This window comes from Staurois parvus, unplaced genomic scaffold (assembly GCF_062004578.1).
Source record: "Staurois parvus isolate SC_StPar_1 unplaced genomic scaffold, SC_StPar_1.0 ptg000757l, whole genome shotgun sequence".
Taxonomy (NCBI): domain Eukaryota; kingdom Metazoa; phylum Chordata; class Amphibia; order Anura; family Ranidae; genus Staurois; species Staurois parvus.
Window position 1 is genome coordinate 300001 of NW_028318553.1, and position 19665 is coordinate 319665.

The 19665-nt window shown below is 42.8% G+C and overlaps 1 protein-coding gene across 1 annotated transcript in view; it reads right to left on the reverse strand.

Annotated features, from left to right (window-relative positions):
• Window positions 1-3816, reverse strand: part of OGG1 (8-oxoguanine DNA glycosylase) — a 32949-nt gene extending 29133 nt beyond the window's left edge. The window contains exon 1 of the mRNA XM_089654334.1: window positions 3627-3816. The gene's annotated coding sequence lies outside the window, so the exon portion shown is untranslated. The remainder of the gene's footprint in view (window positions 1-3626) is intronic.
• Between the last annotated feature and the right edge of the window lie 15849 nt (window positions 3817-19665).

Genomic DNA, 19665 nt, shown 5'->3' on the forward strand with positions numbered 1-19665 from the left:
GGCCACTCTACCATACAGGTCTGATTGGTGGAGTGCTGCAGAGATGGTTGTTCTTCTGGAAGGTTCTCCTCTCTTCACAAATAAACGCTGGAGATCTTTCAGAGTGACCATCAGGTGCTCGGTTACCTCCCTGGCTATGGCCTTTCTCCCTCAATCGCTCATTATGGCCGAGCGGCCCACTCTAGGAAGATTCCTGGTGGTTAGAAACTTCTTCCATTTACAGATAATGGAGGCCACTGTGCTCATTGGGACCTTCAATGCTGAAGAAATTTTTCTGTACCCTTCCCCAGATCTGTCCCTTGATACAATCCTGTCTCGGAGGTCTACGGACAATTCCTTGGACTTCATGGCTTGGTTTGTGCTCCAACATGCACTGTTACCTGTGGGACCTTCTATAGACAGGTTTATGCCTTTCCTAATCATGTCCAATCAACTGAATTTCCCACAGGTGGGCTCCAATCAAGTTGTGGAAACATCTCAAGGATGATCAGTGGGAACATGGTGCACCAGAGCTCAATTTTGAGTGTCATGGCAAAGGCTGTGGATACTCATGTACATGGGGTTTTTTTTGTTGTTTTTTTATTTTTAACACATTGCAAAGATTTCAAAATGAACTTCTTTCACGTTGTCATTATGGGGTATTGTTTGTAGAATGTTGAGGAAAAAAATGAATTTAATCCATTTTGGAATAAGGCTGTAACATAACAACATGTGGCAAAAGTTAAGTGCTGGGAATACTTTCTGGAGTGTGAGTCTCTCATAGTTTGCAGACACCGGGGGGTTTATTTACTAAAGCTGGAGAGTGCAAAATCAGACTCACTTCTGCATAGAAACCAATCAGCTTCCAGGTTTCATTGCCAAAGCTTCATTGAACAAGCTGAGGTTAGAAGCTGATTGGTTTCTATGCAGAAGGGAGTCTGATTTTGCACTCTCCAGCTTTAGTAAATAAACCCCTATACGTTTCCTACAGATGAATTAATATACACAGATTTGGGTTATTTTTACCAAAAATGTAGCAGAATATATGTTGGCCTAAATGTATGAAGAAAGATTATTTACTTGCAAAATGTTATAACTAAAAGTAAGAAAAAAAAACATTTTTTTCCCCCAAATTTGCACCAGTTTTTCCTTTATAGGGCACAAAATAAAAAACCCAGGGGGATCAGATACCACCAAATAAAGCTCTATTTGTGTGAAAAAATTATATAAATTTAATTTGACTGATATGAATGTACAATATATATGTAAAGTGCTGCGTAAATTGACAGCGCTATTTAACCACTTGCCCTCCAGAGGATTCACCCCCCCCCCCTTCCTGACCAGGCCATTTTGTGTGTTACAGCGTTGCGTTACTTTAACAATTGCGCGGTCATGCAACGTTGCACCCAAATGAAATTTGTCCTTTTTTCCCCACAAATGGAATTTTCTTTCAGCGGAATTTGATCGCTTGTACTTTATTCTTTGCGCTATTAACAAAAAAAAGACAATATTGGAGAAAAAAAAAACATTTTTGACTTTTTGCTATAAAACATCCAGTGTAAAAAAAAAAAAAAAAAAAAAAAAAAAAAAAAAAATCAAACTTCGCCATAAATTTCGGTCCAAATGTATTCTGCTCCATGTCTTTGCTACAAAAAAAATCCCAATACGTGTAAATTAATTGGTTTACGTGAAAGTTATAGTGTCTACAAATGGCGGTATATATACTGGATTTTTTCTTTTAATACTAGCAATGGCGGCGATCAGCGACTTATAGCGGGACTGCGGCGGGCATGCTAACACTTGCTTTCAATGGAAAAGTTTCAGAAATGCATGCAATGCATTTTTGAAGTGTTTTAATCTGCCCAGCAACAAGTTGGCAAATAAAAAAAAAAAAAAAAAAAGCAAAACGCATCGAAAGCGCATGTGTAAAAATGCACTGCAAGAAACAGATCAATGGTGCATTTTTGGAAAGGATCAGGGACTTTTTTAAATGCAAAATGTTACATTTTGGTTCCATAGCAGGGGCAGACTGACCATTTGGAATCTCAGGTACTGCCCGAGGGCCCGGGGTCAGTAGGGGGCTCCATGAGATGCCCTGGTACCTTTTTCATAGGCTTTTTTGAGTTTGGGCAAGGACACAGGGGCCCCATGATTTTCTATTGCCCGGGGGCCCCATGAATTGTCAGTCCGCCCCTGTTCCATAGAATTCAATGGAGAAAGAAATGCATGCAGTGCATTTTTTAAGCGTTTTGCGTTTTAATCAAGTTGGCAAAAGAAAGAAAAAAAAAGCAAAATGCATCAACAACACGTCAAAAATGCATGTGTAAAAAAAAATGCGAAATGCACCGCAAAAAACACTGCAAAAATGGATCAAACGCAAACTGCATAGGTGTGAACCTCGCCTAATAGAAATCCCTGACCCTTTTGAGCCGCTTGTCTGCAAAAGGACAGCGGGTTTCTGTATATTGCTGGAAAGTGCGCAATTTTGCGAGCATTTCTGCACCACTGAAGTGTGAACGCAGCCTTAGGCAACTTCAAAACCTCTTCAGGGAAGCCTATCCTGCCGTCAGCTAATAATGGAATCTTCTACCAGTCCATCCCCCACAGTTATTACCTTTTGTACCACTAGCCCCTCCCTCTTAGATTGTAAGCTCCCAGGATCAGGGCCCTCCTAACCCTCTTGTATTGAACTGTATTGTTGCTGTATTGTCTCCCGTTATATTGTAAAGTGCTGAGAAAACTGTTGGCGCCATAAATCCTGTATAATAATAATAATATATAAATCCTGTATAATAATAATATATAAATCCTGTATAATAACAACTTCAAAATCGTGTGATTTTCATTGTGACTTTACAGTGCGACTTTGACCAAAAGTGATTGTTTGTGCCGTACAAAGTTGCACACAAATTGCATGGATATCGTCCAGGTGCGACTTTCCTGTGACTTTGGAGTCTACACTGCAGTCTATAGCACTCAAGTCGCATGAAAGTCGGACCAAAGTAGTGCAGGAATGACTTGAAATCGCTCAGATATGAATGGTACTCACTGATAAACATGGGGTGAGACTTGTCATGCGACGTTGGACACCAAAGTGGCATGACAAGTCGCAGCAGTGTGAATGGGCTCTAAGCCCCGGTTCACATATATGCAGCTGTGCGGGCCGTGTTTTCCGCAGGCATCATAGCCCCTTCATTTGAATGGACTCCCGTGCCCCGGGACACGCAGGGAAGAAGTCCCTGCACCTCTTCTGAAAACGAGCGCACGGGAACCTCGGTTCCCAGTACAGTTGCGATCTCCAGTGCGGGCAGCGTGCCATTAGAACCAATGGCACCCGCCCGCGGGTCCGCATTCCTCTGTGCGGCTGCACGGATTTTCATGCGGATCCGCAGCGGCACCACCCGCACAGATGTGAACCTAGCAACATATGTGTTCATGCACACACATGTATTTGCAGGCGATTGCACCCGAAAGCCGAATTCACGGAGTGTGCTGACATACGTCTGTAAATGCTGCTACCGGCACTGATCGGTGCACACGTATAGGCGCAAGGTCCCGGACGCAAACGTGTTCGGAAAACGAACTGCGAAACTGTGTTCAGGCATAAGCGGGGCAGCCCACGGGCTGCCATGGCATGCAGATTGTACCTCGGTCTGTGTTCTCCTAGATTCTCCAGGAAAATCAGATCCCACGCATAGTAATACAGCTGACATAAAACTGTCTCATTATCGCTGGAGCTGGTGATCCAGCCGCGTCTCCATTTTTCTGTAGCCTGGCATGCTGTGCTTCCTCCCTGGATTCTTTGGGTGCTTGTGTGTACTGCTCTGACATCACTTCCGGCCTTTGGAACGCATGGTGCTCCGGAAGTTATCAGTGGACATTTTGGGTGACATACTTCCTGTTCCGGGTCATTCCACCTGATGCTGTTTAACCATTAGAGTTCTGGAGGGTTTTACGTCCTAACCAGGCCATTTTTTGCGATACGGCGCTGCGTTAGGCTCATTTCACACTAGCTTTGTCAGCAGGCGTCAGGCGTTTTGGAAGCGTTTTTAACCACTTCCAGACCGGACCCTTTTCCCCCCTTCCTGTCCAGGGCAATTTTCAGCTTTCAGCGCTATCACACTTTGAATGACAATTGCGCAGTCATGCAACACTGTACCCAAATGAATTTTTTACAATTTTTTTGAAACAGATAAAGCTTTATTTTGGTGGTATTTATTCACTGTTGGGATATTTATTTTTTTTGCTATGTAAATGAAAATGTCCAAAAATTTTGAAAAAAGTGTTTTTTTATAAAATTTTGCAAATAAATAATATTTCATCATAAATCTTTGGCAAAATTTATTCCGTTATCTTTTTAGTAAAAAAAAAAAAATCCAAATTAGTTTATAACCAAAAATTATAATTTTTAAACATTTTTTTTTACATTTTTATTTTATTCTTTTATATTATTATTTTTTTTTTATTTATTTTTTTTTACATACTGTCACCCTAGCACCATGGTGACACTGTACTACTTGTGGGGGGTGATGAAGATTTATTTTTTTTTTTTTTTGTTACACTGATTGCTTTTACACCCATATAGGATGTAAAAGCAATCATTTCTCCTTCTCTCTGGCTGCATTCTTGCACTCATTGAGAACTACTGTGTGAGCTGTGATTGGTCACAGCTTGTCACATGGTACAAGGCTGTTGTGAATAGGCTTGTACCATGTGACCTCTGTGATCATTCACAGATTTCACACGTAGTAAGCAACGATGTCACAAGTGACATCTTGCTTACTACTTTGCATGTGATCACTGATTGGCCAATAGGTGATCACATGATCATGACCTCGTACAGAGGTCCCGTCCGACGATCGGTGTTTCACTGTGTCCGGACACAGTGGGCACCGGATCGCGGTGTTGCGCGCTCCCAGGGAGCATGCACAAGCAGGGTGCGGGGAGGCCGTTTATAAACGGCCACCCGACCCTGCAGTGCCACCGTCCGGCCGTTTATATGCAACGGCCGGTCGGGAAGTGGTTAACACTTCTCAAACGCCTATGAAAATTATGCACATGGCAGCACACAGTGCTGTTCACACTGAAGCGTTAGCGTCGCGGCAAAACTGACGCCTCGTGTCAAGTCAGGAGGAGTTGAAGCCTCTCATTCAAGTCTATGGTGCTGCTCGGTGCGGTTGCGGAGCGTTAATACCATTTAACTTCATTATAGGAGTTTGCGGTGCGGTTTTAACGCTTGGCAAACGCCTATCAACCGCCTCAAAACCGCGCATAGGGCATTTGGGGAGCGTTAAAAACGCTTCCCAAACGCCTGTCTAACGCTATAGGGGTTTTTGGCAAGAGTTAGAAATAAAGTCAAGTGTGAATGAGCCCTTACTTTGACAATTGCGCGGTTTGTGAAAAATTATCATTTTAATTTGACTGATGTGAATGTACAATATATATGTAAAGCGCTGCGTAAATTGACAGCGCTATTTAACCCCTTGCCCTCTAGAGGATTTACCCCCCTTCTTGACCAGGCCATTTTTTGCGATCTGGCACTGCGTTACTTTGACAATTGCGCGGTCATGCAACGCTGCATCCAAATGAAATTTATGTCCTTTTTCCCCCCACAAATGGAGCTTTCTTCCGGTGGTATTTGATCACCTGTGCGTTTTGTATTTGTGCTAAAAACAAGGAAAACCGACAATTTTGAAAAAAAAAACCCAATATTTTTGACTTTGCTATAAAACATATCCAATAAAACATTTTTAAAAAACCGCCTGTGCGGTTTTTATTTTTTGCTCTATAAAAAAAACCAAAAACGACAATTTTGAGAAAAAAAAAACAATATTTTTTACCTTTTTCCTATTAAACATGTCCAGTAAAAAATTTGAAAAAATCAAATTTCATCATAAATTTAAGCCAAAATGTATTCTGCTCCATGTCTTTGCTAAAAAAAAAGTCCAAATATGTGTAAATTAATTGGTTTACGTGAAAGTTAAAACGTTTACAAATGGCGGTATAGATAATGGAATTTATGTTTTATTTTTTATACTAGTAATGGCGGCGATCAGCGACTTATAGTGGGACTGTGGCGGACATTCTGAAGGGGGACTGACTGTCACTGACATCCCCAGTGACACCAATACAGTGGTAATAAAAAGCATTGACACTGTCCTAATGGCACTGGGCAGGAAGAGGTTAACATCTGGGGCGATAAAAGGGTTGACTGTGTGCTTTACTAGGGAGACATGCTGCTGTGTATTTCTCTGCTGTGCATGTCCATGCTGACAGGGGAGAGATCTGTGTTGTTTTCACACAGGTCTCTCCCGTCAGCTTTCCCTGACAATTACCGGGTGGTGGTGGTGGTGAATCTCTGGCCGCGGCCTGGTGATTGATATCCCTAGCCGCCAATGGCGCCACGGGTAGGGCAGCTAACCCGCTCCCTACCCGGAAATGCTAAAATATACTGTAGCTGTATTTCTGCTAGAGGGTGGGGGGAGAGTGGTTATCCCCTTGAGCTCTGGAAGGTTTTACCCCCTTCCTGACCAGGCCATTTTTTTTTTGCTATTTGGCAGTGCGCCACTTTAGCTAATAATTGCGTGGTTATGCAACACTGGACACAAATGAAATTTAATTTTTTTTTTTTCACACAAATAGAACTTTCTTTTGGTGGTATTTGATCACCACTGGGTTTTCTATTTTTTTATTATATAAACAAAAAAACAAAAATTTAGAAAAAACAAAAAATAAAACATATCCAATAAAATTAAAAAAAAAAAATCAGGATTTCTCGATTTTTAAAAATATATTTACTGGATATGTTTTATAGCAAAAAGTCAAAAATATTGTTTGTTTTTCAAATTGTCGGTCTTTTTTTGTTAATAGCGCAAAAAAGAAAAACGCACAGGTGATTAAATACCACCGAAAGAAAGCTCCATTTGTGGGTAAAAAAAAAGGACATAAATTTAATTTGGGTGCAACGTTGCATCACCGCGCAATTATCAGTTACAGTGTTAATAGCGGATAATTAAATATATATTTCTTAGTACTTTTCATAAAATCAATTTTAAACAAGAAAACGTGCCATAAATCAAACACTCAAGTAGTGGGGAGAAGCGCCTTAGTACTTTATATTGTAAAGCTGCTAAGCACAGATGAGGTACCAATAACCCCTAAAAGTCCGTAATAAAAATATAAATAAAGTGCAGCGCTAAACATTTACCGAAAATCACAAATAATCAATCAATATAAAAAGTCCTCCTGCAAATAGATGAAAGAGAATGGGTGCTCAGGTGATCAGGTGACTTGATCCTGGTATTCGTGCACGTATGTGATAAAGCAATGCGCACTCACCAGACCCCCATAAAATATGCGCCTTTGTATGTATATGATCCAGATGTCATCCGGTAATGGGTGGTCCTCCCTCAGCTGTATGTGAGGCTGATGATCCACTCCCCTTTAGGGATCCCCCTAGTGTAAGATCTGGTCCGGGTCCCTCCGGTATATCCAGGAGTAGGTCTGCAAATTAGAGTGCTCCCCCAGGGGGTAACAAAGATACTCCCATAGTGTAGTAGTTGGTAACAAAATAGGGTTTATTGAAGATAGGCATAAAAAACGTTGCAGACAGTTATTGATGCACAACTAACCGTCTGAAATGTTAAGATGGCCGCCAGAGCTCCGCGTTGCTCTGATGGCGTGACTTCACGGCGTGTTATGGCTCCTCCTTACGCGTGTCGTGCTCCAGCACGTCTTCAGAGGGGGGTTGCCAAGCATGCCATGCCGTTCGTCACTCGTACTTATGCGGAAGTACGCACATGCGCAATAAGGTGTAGCCTAACTGGGGACGTGCAGAACGAACTGCGCAGGCGCGGATAGACGCGCGCCATTTTCCCTTGGTCTCCCCGGGTGAATGAACAGTACAGGCATAGTGTCTGTATATTCAATGCTAGAATGTACTGAAAATGCACAAAGCAAAGGATATAACACCATTGCTATAGAGCAAAAAATGGATAAGGACATTCTATGTTTCCGCTATGATAATAAGCATACCGTAGCAGAAATACTGGGTTATTATGAATAATAGCTTAATATATAAGCAACAAAGAGGGAGTTTTAAGGATGATAATTGTTACATATGGAAAACACAGCTAGGGTTAATGCGCATGTGCGAATCAGAAAATCCATAATAGAATCACAATCAAATAAAATCATTGTATATCAATAAAAATAGTAGATAATAAATAATAAATAATAATATGTATCAACCAATTTTTAGTACAATATATAGGCTAAATGTTACATATAGAAGTGGTATAACATCATATGGCCCACGAGGATATAAAAAAATATATAAAAATAGATCCTTACATATGAATGTGAAGTATTGAATAGAAGACAAAAAGCCAGAAATTAAGTATCTGGTTTTCTTCAAGGACTAAAAACTGCTCGAACCATAATAAATAAAAAAATAGTATAAAACCATTAAAAATGTATTATGAATGGATGAGCGAAATATATATATATGTATAAAAATACATATATACAGTCAGGTCCATAAATATTGGGACACAGACACAATTCTACAATTTTTGGCTCTATACACCACCACAATGGATTTGAAATGAAACAAACAAGATGTGATTTAACTGCAGACTGTCAGCTTTAATTTGAGGGTATTTACATCCAAATCAGGAGAACGGTGTAGGAATTACAACAGTTTGCATATGTGCCTCCCACTTGTTAAGGGACCAAAAGTAATGGGACAATTGGCTTCTCAGCTGTTCCATGGCCAGGTGTGTGTTATTCCCTCATTATCCCAATTACAATGAGCAGATAAAAGGTCCAGAGTTCATTTCAAGTGTGCTATTTGCATTTGGAATCTGTTGCTGTCAACTCTCAAGATGAGATCCAAAGAGCTGTCACTATCAGTGAAGCAAGCCATCATTAGGCTGAAAAAACAAAACAATCCCATCAGAGAGATAGCAAAAACATTAGGCGTGGCCAAAACAACTGTTTGGAACATTCTTAAAAAGAAGGAACGCACCGGTGAGCTCAGCAACACCAAAAGACCCGGAAGACCAAGGAAAACAACTGTGGTGGATGACCGAAGAATTCTTTCCCTGGTGAAGAAAACACCCTTCACAACAGTTGGCCAGATCAAGAACACTCTCCAGGAGGTAGGTGTATGTGTGTCAAAGTCACCAATCAAGAGAAGACTTCACCAGAGTGAATACAGAGGGTTCACCACAAGATGTAAACCATTGGTGAGCCTCAAAAACAGGAAGGCCAGATTACAGTTTGCCAAACGACATCTAAAAAAGCCTTCACAGTTCTGGAACAACATCCTATGGACAGATGAGGCCAAGATCAACTTGTACCAGAGTGATGGGAAGAGAAGAGTATGGAGAAGGAAAGGAACTGCTCATGATCCTAAGCATACCACCTCATCAGTGAAGCATGGTGGTGGTAGTGTCATGGCGTGGGCATGTATGGCTGCCAATGGAACTGCTTCTCTTGTATTTATTGATGATGTGACTGCTGACAAAAGCAGCAGGATGAATTCTGAAGTGTTTCGGGCAATATTATCTGCTCATATTCAGCCAAATGCTTCACAACTCATTGGACGCCGCTTCACAGTGCAGATGGACAATGACCCAAAGCATATTGCAAAAGCAACCAAAGAGTTTAAGGGAAAGAAGTGGAATGTTATGCAATGGCCAAGTCAATCACCTGACCTGAATCCGATTGAGCATGCATTTCACTTGCTGAAGACAAAACTGAAGGGAAAATGCCCCAAGAACAAGCAGGAACTGAAGACAGTTGCAGTAGAGGCCTGGCAGAGCATCACCAGGGATGAAACCCAGCGTCTGGTGATGTCTAGGCGTTCCAGACTTCAGGCTGTAATTGACTGCAAAGCATTTGCAACCAAGTATTAAAAAGTGAAAGTTTGATTTATGATTATTATTCTGTCCCATTACTTTTGGTCCCTTAACAAGTGGGAGGCACATATGCAAACTGTTGTAATTCCTACACCGTTCTCCTGATTTGGATGTAAATACCCTCAAATTAAAGCTGACAATCTGCAGTTAAAGCACATCTTGTTTGTTTCATTTCAAATCCATTGTGGTGGTGTATAGAGCCAAAAATGTTTGAATTGTGTCGATGTCCCAATATTTATGGACCTGACTGTATGTATAGCACTGACATAACCGTAAATTGGTAAAGATGATATGAAAAGAAAGAACTATAAATTGTGATCATTCATCATAGAGAACAACAGAGGATGGGTGATTAGGATAATGAATAAGTAAAATGTGTAATGACTCAACTAGCTGTTTTCTATGAAACAGTTAATGTCTACCTCTATATTGAGTCCGTTAGGTTGTAAAGAATGGAGTTCATATATCCAGACCTGAATGGCTACCATCCATGTAATAAATGTATAGCTTGTAGATGTGATAATACTAGAAAATATAAACAAACCACCTTTATGTCACACATAACGGGGAATACCTATAATATTAACAAATTTATTACTTGCAATAGTAAATTTGTCGTCTATTTGCTCGAATGTCCGTGCAAGTTGCAGTATATTGGACGTACCACCAGGAGACTAAGGGATAGGCTACGGGAACATGTCAATAACATAAAACGTTGATACAGAGAACATTCGGTTTCAAATCATTTTAGGAGGTTTCATAATAAAGACCCTACCTCTCTTAAATTTAAAGGCATAGACCTAATCAAACCTCACTGGAGAGGAATGCACAAAAAAAGAGCTGTGTCACAATTAGAAATGAAATGGATATATGAACTCCATTCTTTACAACCTAACGGACTCAATATAGAGGTAGACATTAACTGTTTCATAGAAAACAGCTAGTTGAGTCATTAAACATTTTACTTGTTCATTATCCTAATCACCCATCCTCTGTTGTTCTCTATGATGAATGATCACAATTTATAGTTCTTTCTTTTCATATCATCTTTACCAATTTACGGTTATGTCAGTGCTATACATATATATGTATTTTTATACATATATATATATTTCGCTCATCCATTCATAATACATTTTTAATGGTTTTATACTATTTTTTTATTTATTATGGTTCGAGCAGTTTTTAGTCCTTGAAGAAAACCAGATACTTAATTTCTGGCTTTTTGTCTTCTATTCAATACCTCACATTCATATGTAAGGATCTATTTTTATATATTTTTTTATATCCTCGTGGGCCATATGATGTTATACCACTTCTATATGTAACATTTAGCCTATATATTGTACTAGAAATTGGTTGATACATATTATTATTTATTATTTATTATCTACTATTTTTATTGATATACAATGATTTTATTTGATTGTGATTCTATTATGGATTTTCTGATTCGCACATGCGCATTAACCCTAGCTGTGTTTTCCATATGTAACAATTATCATCCTTAAAACTCCCTCTTTGTTGCTTATATATTAAGCTATTATTCATAATAACCCAGTATTTCTGCTACGGTATGCTTATTATCATAGCGGAAACATAGATTGTCCTTATCCATTTTTTGCTCTATAGCAATGGTGTTATATCCTTTGCTTTGTGCATTTTCAGTACATTCTAGCATTGAATATACAGACACTATGCCTGTACTGTTCATTCACCCGGGGAGACCAAGGGAAAATGGCGCGCGTCTATCCGCGCCTGCGCAGTTCGTTCTGCACGTCCCCAGTTAGGCTACACCTTATTGCGCATGTGCGTACTTCCGCATAAGTACGAGTGACGAACGGCATGGCGTGTTTGGCAACCCCCCTCTGAAGACGTGCTGGAGCACGACACGCGTAAGGAGGAGCCATAACACGCCGTGAAGTCACGCCGTCAGAGCAACGCGGAGCTCTGGTGGCCATCTTAACATTTCAGACGGTTAGTTGTGCATCAATAACTGTCTGCAACGTTTTTTATGCCTATCTTCAATAAACCCTATTTTGTTACCAACTACTACACTATGGGAGTATCTTTGTTACCCCCTGGGGGAGCACTCTAATTTGCAGACCTACTCCTGGATACATCGGAGGGACCCGGACCAGATCTTACACTAGGGGGATCCCTAAAGGGGAGTGGATCATCAGCCTCACATACAGCTGAGGGAGGACCACCCATTACCGGATGACATCTGGATCATATACATACAAAGGCGCATATTTTATGGGGGTCTGGTGAGTGCGCATTGCTTTATCACATACGTGCACGAATACCAGGATCAAGTCACCTGATCACCTGAGCACCCATTCTCTTACATCTATTTGCAGGAGGACTTTTTATATTGATTGATTATTTGTGATTTTCGGTAAATGTTTAGCTCTGCACTTTATTTATATTTTTATAAATCAAACACTAATCAACATAAAGGGCACAGTACAGGGGGGAGACAGAAGGGCACAGGATGGGGGGATCAGGGTGGCACAATACAGGTTCCAGGGCACTGCCTGGGACACGGACATCCTGGGACAGCTTAGGTAAAAGTGTGACTGTCCCGGCAAATCTGGTACAGTTGGCAAGTATAATGTAATGCAAAATTATCATGGGGCCCCTGGGCAGTTCCCAAAGGTGCCCATGCATTAAGACAGTCCTTCCTGGCTGTGCTACATGCCCCTTGCTCCAGCTCTCCTCCTCCCTCCCAGCAGTGCAGTGTGGATCCAATCAGAGGGAGGAAGAAAAAAAAGCCAATGGAAGCCTCAGAAAGAACTCACTGGGCAGAAGCAGGGGATTCTGGGAGTGTAGTTCATAAAAGGTTAATGAAGGCTAACAGGCTGTAGACATCAATTCCCGCAAATTCTTGCCCCTGGAGAACTTTCCCTGTTTTCCTGGGCAAACTGATCTTGATCGGGGCAGTCCAGGGAGGGGAGTGACGGGTACAGACCCGTTGTTGGGTTCCTCACATCTGAGGGACTGGATCCATTAGAGAGGAGTTAGGAGGACCTGTTGCTCTGCCTGCTCCCTTACATCAGGGAGAGGGCATGGACCTGTATCCGAACCTGCTGGAGCAGCCTTCAGTGACAGAGGTGAGAGAGGCTGCATCTTCAGAATCTTAGCTGAGAGACTGTAGCCTGTGTGAAGCTGCTGATCACCAAGCCATTGGAACCTAATTAGCAGCCTGCCAGGAAGTGGTGAGCTGAACTACATGTCCTAAACGCCCACCACACACAGCCCAAATGGTGACTACTCCTACCTAGCAGCCTCTGTTAACTACTAACACTTAGTTCACCCAGGGCTGCTTTTAGAAACCACAGCCCCCCCCACCCCAAAACAAAAACTTTTTACTATGCTTGTTATAAATGAACACAGTGAGCAATTGGTACCAATCACTCATTGTGTTCATTCAGGGAACTAAAGGGGTGGTAAATGTGACATATATACCGGACTCTTCCCCCACTCTCCATCCTGAAGGATCCTATTGTGTGCTTGCAGCTGCCAGTGGGAAGGAGAGGAGGGTTGCTGGTAGCACTGGTAGCACTACTGGACCCGATACCCTGTATTTCTCTCTTCAGCAGCAGCTGAAAGCCATTGGGAGGGAGAGGAGAAGCCAGCTTACTGCTGCTGCAGAGAGCCATACAGGGGATTGTTTTAAGTAATTGCTCCCCCCCTTGCCGCGCCCATCACCCTCCATGCCCACATACATTTCATGCAGCTGCCTGGGCCCCCCTACTGGCCTGAGCACCGTACAGGAGGACTTGTGGTACCCACTTATCTACGGCCCTGAGTGTACCAACTAAAGAAGGGCCCCACCAAAAGCTGGCCAACGTTGAATATCAGGCAGCAGGTACTTTCATCTATGTTCAGGGAGCACAGCGTGTGCACGCGGACACGTTTACCTTTTGTTAGCTGATGCTGCTAGAGACTCTAGATGCACTTATTGTAGTTAAACTTAACATTACTAAAGCCTTTAAGTGCCAGTAAAGGCTCTTTCGGACAGGCATTGAAATCCAAAGCAGCCTTAAAGTGTACTAAAGCACCTATAGCATTAATGAGCGTTCTCAATGTGTTGTACAGGCATTCATGTTGTGTCACGCAACATCCCTCAAACGCCCTGTGAGAGGTTTTTTTTTTCATTTTGTACATGGCTAAAATGGGAAATGATCACTTTAGATGCTTTGCAGCTGCACCTTAAAGCGGAGTTCCACTCACCCTGTCAAAAAATAAAAGTCAGCAGCTACAAAAACTGTAGCTGCTGACTTTTTAAAAAAAACAGCCACTTACCTGTCCCTCAGTGTGTCCCCCGCAGCCCGTTTCACCAGGCGTCCTGTATTCCAGGAGGCCGGCATCTTCACTGTGGGGACCCAACTGTGACAGCTTGCGACTTCACAGCCGGGTACCCACTGCGCATGTGCGAGTAGCGCTGCGCTTCATGAATGGTCCTGTAGTCTTCTGGGACCTGTCACATGTCCCAAAAGACTACAGGGATGGGGGGGGGGGGGGGGGGGACAACTTCTGCTTCCGATCGCCTAGGCCCTAGGCGATCGGACCAGAAGTGGGAGCAGGTACCTGTCAAATTTTGGTTCCCGCTCCCAGGCCACCCCTCAAAGGTGCCAATCCTTAATGGGGAGCGGGGGAGCAGTCCTTAAAGCGGAACTTCCCCTTTTGGGTGGAGCTCCGCTTTAAACACACTGTAAATACCATAGGCGTGTTTACAGTGTGGTTACGGCATGCTTGTGGTACATTTCAATGGAAATTAATGGAGGGAGTTGCAGGGGTAGCAAATGCTGCAGTGTGAACACTTCCATCTGCTCCTTATTTTAAAAATTTTGAGTGGCATTGATAGACATTCAGTAATAGTTAAAACTGCAACCCAACAGCCTATTTTCAATGCCTATACGAAAGAGCCCGTAGTAGGTCATTGACCATAGTGCCTTTACCTCTGTAGAACTGTTTACAGAGTTATACTGTGTTGCTTTGGATTTACCACTAAGCTGTTTGTGGCCTTACCCTTGGTTCACACATGGAACTTTGGACACAAAGGTTCCTGCACTACTTTGATGCAACTTGAGTGCTACAGAGTGTAAAATCGCATCAAAGTTGCACTACATGAACAGAACGGTCATACCTTCCTATTAGCCAAAAAAATGTAAAAAAGCAAAACACATCACAATCGCGTGTTCAAAAATGCAAAACGCAAGCTGGAAAAATGCATCAACCGCAACCTGCATAGATGTGAACCTAGACTTATTCCTATGTATTCTAAAAACAAACAAAAAAAGTGATAGACTACCAACCACTTTTTCGCACGGGCTCACTAAAATTGGACAACAGAACATTAGAAAAATGTTGGCAGGTCTGATGAGTCTTTATTTCCCTAGAGATGTTGTGTGTGAAAATCGCAGTAGATCAGCAGTTTTTGAAATCCTCAGACCAACCCGTCTGGCATCAGCAACCATACCATTTGCAAAGTCACTTCAATCCCCTTTCCTCCCCATTCTGATGCTCGGTTTGAACTTCAGCAAGTCGTCTTCACCACATCTAGATGCCGAAATGCATTGAGTTGCTGCCATCTGATTGGCCGATTAGAAATTTGTGTTACCAAGCAATTGTACCTAATAAAGTGGCCGGTGAGTGTAAATACTGTATATATTATAAGTTAAGTGAATGGGGACAAAGTAGCCAATGTGTCTGCAAAAGTGAAAATACATTCAATGAAATGGTGCACACCTCTCCTATGCCATAGGCAAAGAAAAATAAAGTAAAATTAAATAAAAAAACAAAACGACAAAACAAAACTCTGGTTGATGTTTTACAATGCAATCATCACATTGCCTACTCAAATTTAATAATAACTCAGTCGAAAGGCTACATTCCTGTATTTTAAAAGAAAAAAAAACAAAACAAAATGTATATTTTATATACTTGTAAAAAATAAGCGTAAGCTTGCACCTGCAAATTAAAATATCAAAATATATACACAACAGCCATTCCAAATAGACACGATTTACTTTTCTAAGAACAAATATATTTTCTTTCTGAAATAAATACAAAAAAAAACAGAAAAAGGACTTCAAAATAAGCATACAAAAAAAAAACAAAAGAAAAATAGATTAAATGAAACTCCTACAAAACATTCTATAATGTGCCATCTAAGTGTATGGTTATCAAAGGAATTTGAAAGTGGACTCATTTGTAAAGACAGGTCTTCTTCAATCAGGAGGGTAGGCCAGAGGCATGGGTACGGGTGGGATACGGAGCCACGTTTTCTGTAAACACCAGACATAGTATAGCAGTGTATTGGTCACATGGTAAGAGGTGGAAGGGTGTTCTAGTTGTCAGTGCTGCAAGGACTGTGTGCTGGGTCACTGCTGTTAAGTCTCGTAAGAGCTTGTTAAGAGTTGTAAGGGCTTATTCACACTTGCTTTGGTCTCTGAAGAGCAATCCACATTTATATCGCTCTTCAGACAGGTGGTGAAGAGACTTTAACCCCTTGAACCCTGCACTAGCGCCAAAACTGCATGCAGTTGTGGGGCACTTGCAGAGCAGCCCCATTCACTTAAATGAGTTGCCCTCAGCGGGCGCTACACCCGCCAAAAGCAAGAGAGGGTATAAATCCTTGGATCATCCAAATGCTTTCTTTATTACCTACACGGTATAAACAGGATAAGAATTTTTACGGGTTTCGGCTGTAAGGCCTTAATCATAGCCTATGATTAAGACCTCACGGCTGAAACATGTAGGAGTTCTAGCAAACACATGCGCATTTGGATGATTCGAATTGCCAGCTGCTTATCTCCTAACTATTGTAACAAGAGTGAGAGGAGGATGCTCTCAGCCCGAGCGCCGAAGTCTCTGCTTCTCACCGGCACTGCGGATCAAGCAGTGATTTTTCTTGTTATATGAGGGTATAAATCCTGCCACGGAGTAGGTAAGCTCTGACATAGGTTAAAGAGAATCTGTCACTTTCACCATTCAGACAGGTTCTCTATAAAGCTCACATCCCCCAATAGCTTTGCTCCATTTATCTTGCAGATGCAAAAGTTTTCCCAGGCTGCTCTCTAAGAGAGCGAAGATCAGCCATGTGAGCAGTGGGACAGGTAAGTTATTAAATCTGAAGTTTAATCCTCAAATAATTTGCCCCTTCCCCGGCTCCTCCTTAAAGCGGAGCACCACCCAAAAGGGGAAGTTCCGCTTTAAAGGACGGCTCCCGCGCGCTCTATTAAGGATTGGCACCTTTGGGGAGCGGGACCATTTCTGGTCCGATCGGAAGCGGAAGGTGTCCTCCTTCCCTGTATTCTTTTGGGACACATGACAGGTCCCAGAAGACTACAGGACCATTCATGAAGCGCAGCGCTACTCTCACATGCGCAGTGGGTACCCCATTGTGAAGCCACAAGCTGCACAGCCAGGTGCCCACACTGGAGATGCCGGCCTCCTAGAATACAGGACGGCCGGTGAAACGGGCTGCGGGGGACACACCACGGGACCGAGAGACAGGTAAGTGGCTGTTTTAAAAGTCCACAGCTACAGTGGCTTCAAGGGGAAGGAGGGAGCACAGACAACAGCTGCACCATGGAAGTCTATGGATGACATCGCTGCTCCCAGCTTTCCCAGCCATTGTTAGGCCCCCTCTCCATTCCCCTGCAGGTGCCGTTGGCTGACACCAGTGGATCATGTGACTGACAGGTACCCGCTCCCACTTCTGGTCCGATCGCCTAGGCGACTGGAAGCGAAAGGTGTCCTCCCTCCCTGTAGTCTTTTGGGACACGTGACAGGTCCCAGAAGACCACAGGACCGTTCATGAAGCGCAGCGCTACTCGCGCATGCACAGTGGGTACCTGGATGTGAAGCTGCAAGCTGTCACAGCCGGGTGCCCACATTGAAGATACCGGCGCCTGGAATACAGGACGGCCGGTGAAACGGGACACACCACGGGACCGAGGGACAGGTAAGTTGCTGTTTTTCTAAAAGTCAGCAGCTACAGTTTTTGTAGCTGCTGACTTTTATTTTTTGATAGGTTGAGTGGAACTCCGCTTTAAGGCCCTTTGACATGCGATTTTTAGGCAATTCTGTCTGTCGCGCAGGGCAGCCGATTCACATGAATGGGTTGCCCTGGGCGTGTTCGTTGCCTGAAAAAAAGCTCCTGCTCCTTTTTGGACAAGCAGCACATGATTTGTGAAGGCGCGGTTTGCCACATGATCCTGTCATGCAGCAGAACTGCATCGCATTTCAGGTGCCATTTACTGATAAAAAAGCGCATTGCGGTGCGATTGCCACAAGGTTTGGGATTCTGCCTGAAATCCCAAATTGTGAGATGTAAACAAGGTTCTTACCCCCTCAAACAAGAAACACTCATAAGAAATATTTATTTGTACCTGTACTTTGTTTATTTTGTTTTTTTTTTTTATGTACTTTCATTTTATTTTTGTATTTGACTACATTATTTTGTAAATTTTCTTGAAAAAAAATAGAAATGTATAAAACAAAATATGCTAATATTATTAAATAAAACCTTTCCATTTTCATTACATACCTTATTTAAGACACAGTGATGTCATCACTGGGTCTCTGTGCTTGGGTATGGAAGGCAGGCAGATCATGGCAGGGGGAAGGGGCTGGTAGGGTGAAAACATCACAGAATCCTGCCTCAGTGCTCCTCTTAAGAGCCCTCAGCCCTGATGCAAGCAAAGGAGTTATGAAAAAATTAAAATGGGTATATGTCAGTCTGGAGGAGCGGGTGCTCCTAGGCAGGGTGCATTTGTATGCAGGCCTCCCCTAGGTAATGCCCACATGTGATAACTGAGCCTCCATAATTGAAAGCACTGATATCCAAAGAATGAAAGGGGAGGACCAGGGACAGTAAGGTTGGGGAGGAAAGGACTAGATGATGATGTCCTCCAGCAAGGAAATGAGGCGGGCTCTATATGACTTGCTGCAGCTTCTAATGCACACTATGAAAAGCTCACAGTGTGCAGTCAACAGTACAGGAGAGGAACCTATACAGTTTGGCTTTACTGCATCCAATTACAGGCACTATTTTGTTTAATCTTCTGAAAAATCTCAACTCCTCCAATTTACCTCCCTAGTGCCGACCTTCATGATTAACCCCTTCCCGCCGACGCCTCCTGGCCCTTTAAGAGATTCAGACGCCGGGAGGTGGGGCAGTTGGGGCGTGGTTTAGGAATCATGTGACCGCTGTGATGACACGTCACGGCGGTCACATGATCGGGAAAGATCCTGATCGAAAGAGCGGACCGGGACCTTTCCGTGAGTACCACACATGTGCTGGGAGCGCGCAGGGCGCGCGCTCTCAGCACATATGTATTTAGTTACATGGACGCAAATGTGCGGCCGCTCGGCGTCTAGGCCCAGACGCCGGGCGGCTGCACATTTGTGTGCGGCCGGCGCAAAGGGGTTAAAGCAGACCCATCTTTTCAGTTTAGAAATGCTTTAAGCCCTGGTTCACACTGATGTGGTGCGGAACTCGCCGCGTTTTCAGTGCAAATTTCTCACTGCATCAGAATCGCACCCCGTTTATGCGAACCGATGCGGGTGTGTATGTTAAAGTTAACAACACCCCGAAAGCGGTCCGCAAAACGCGGTGCAATGTGCAGAATCGGATCGCATAGGTGTGAATACCCATGCGATCCGATTCCAGTGCGGACCAATAAAAGGGTCCTGCACCTTTTTGGTGCGGGTGTGGTGCGAATACAGCCATACAAAATGTATGGCT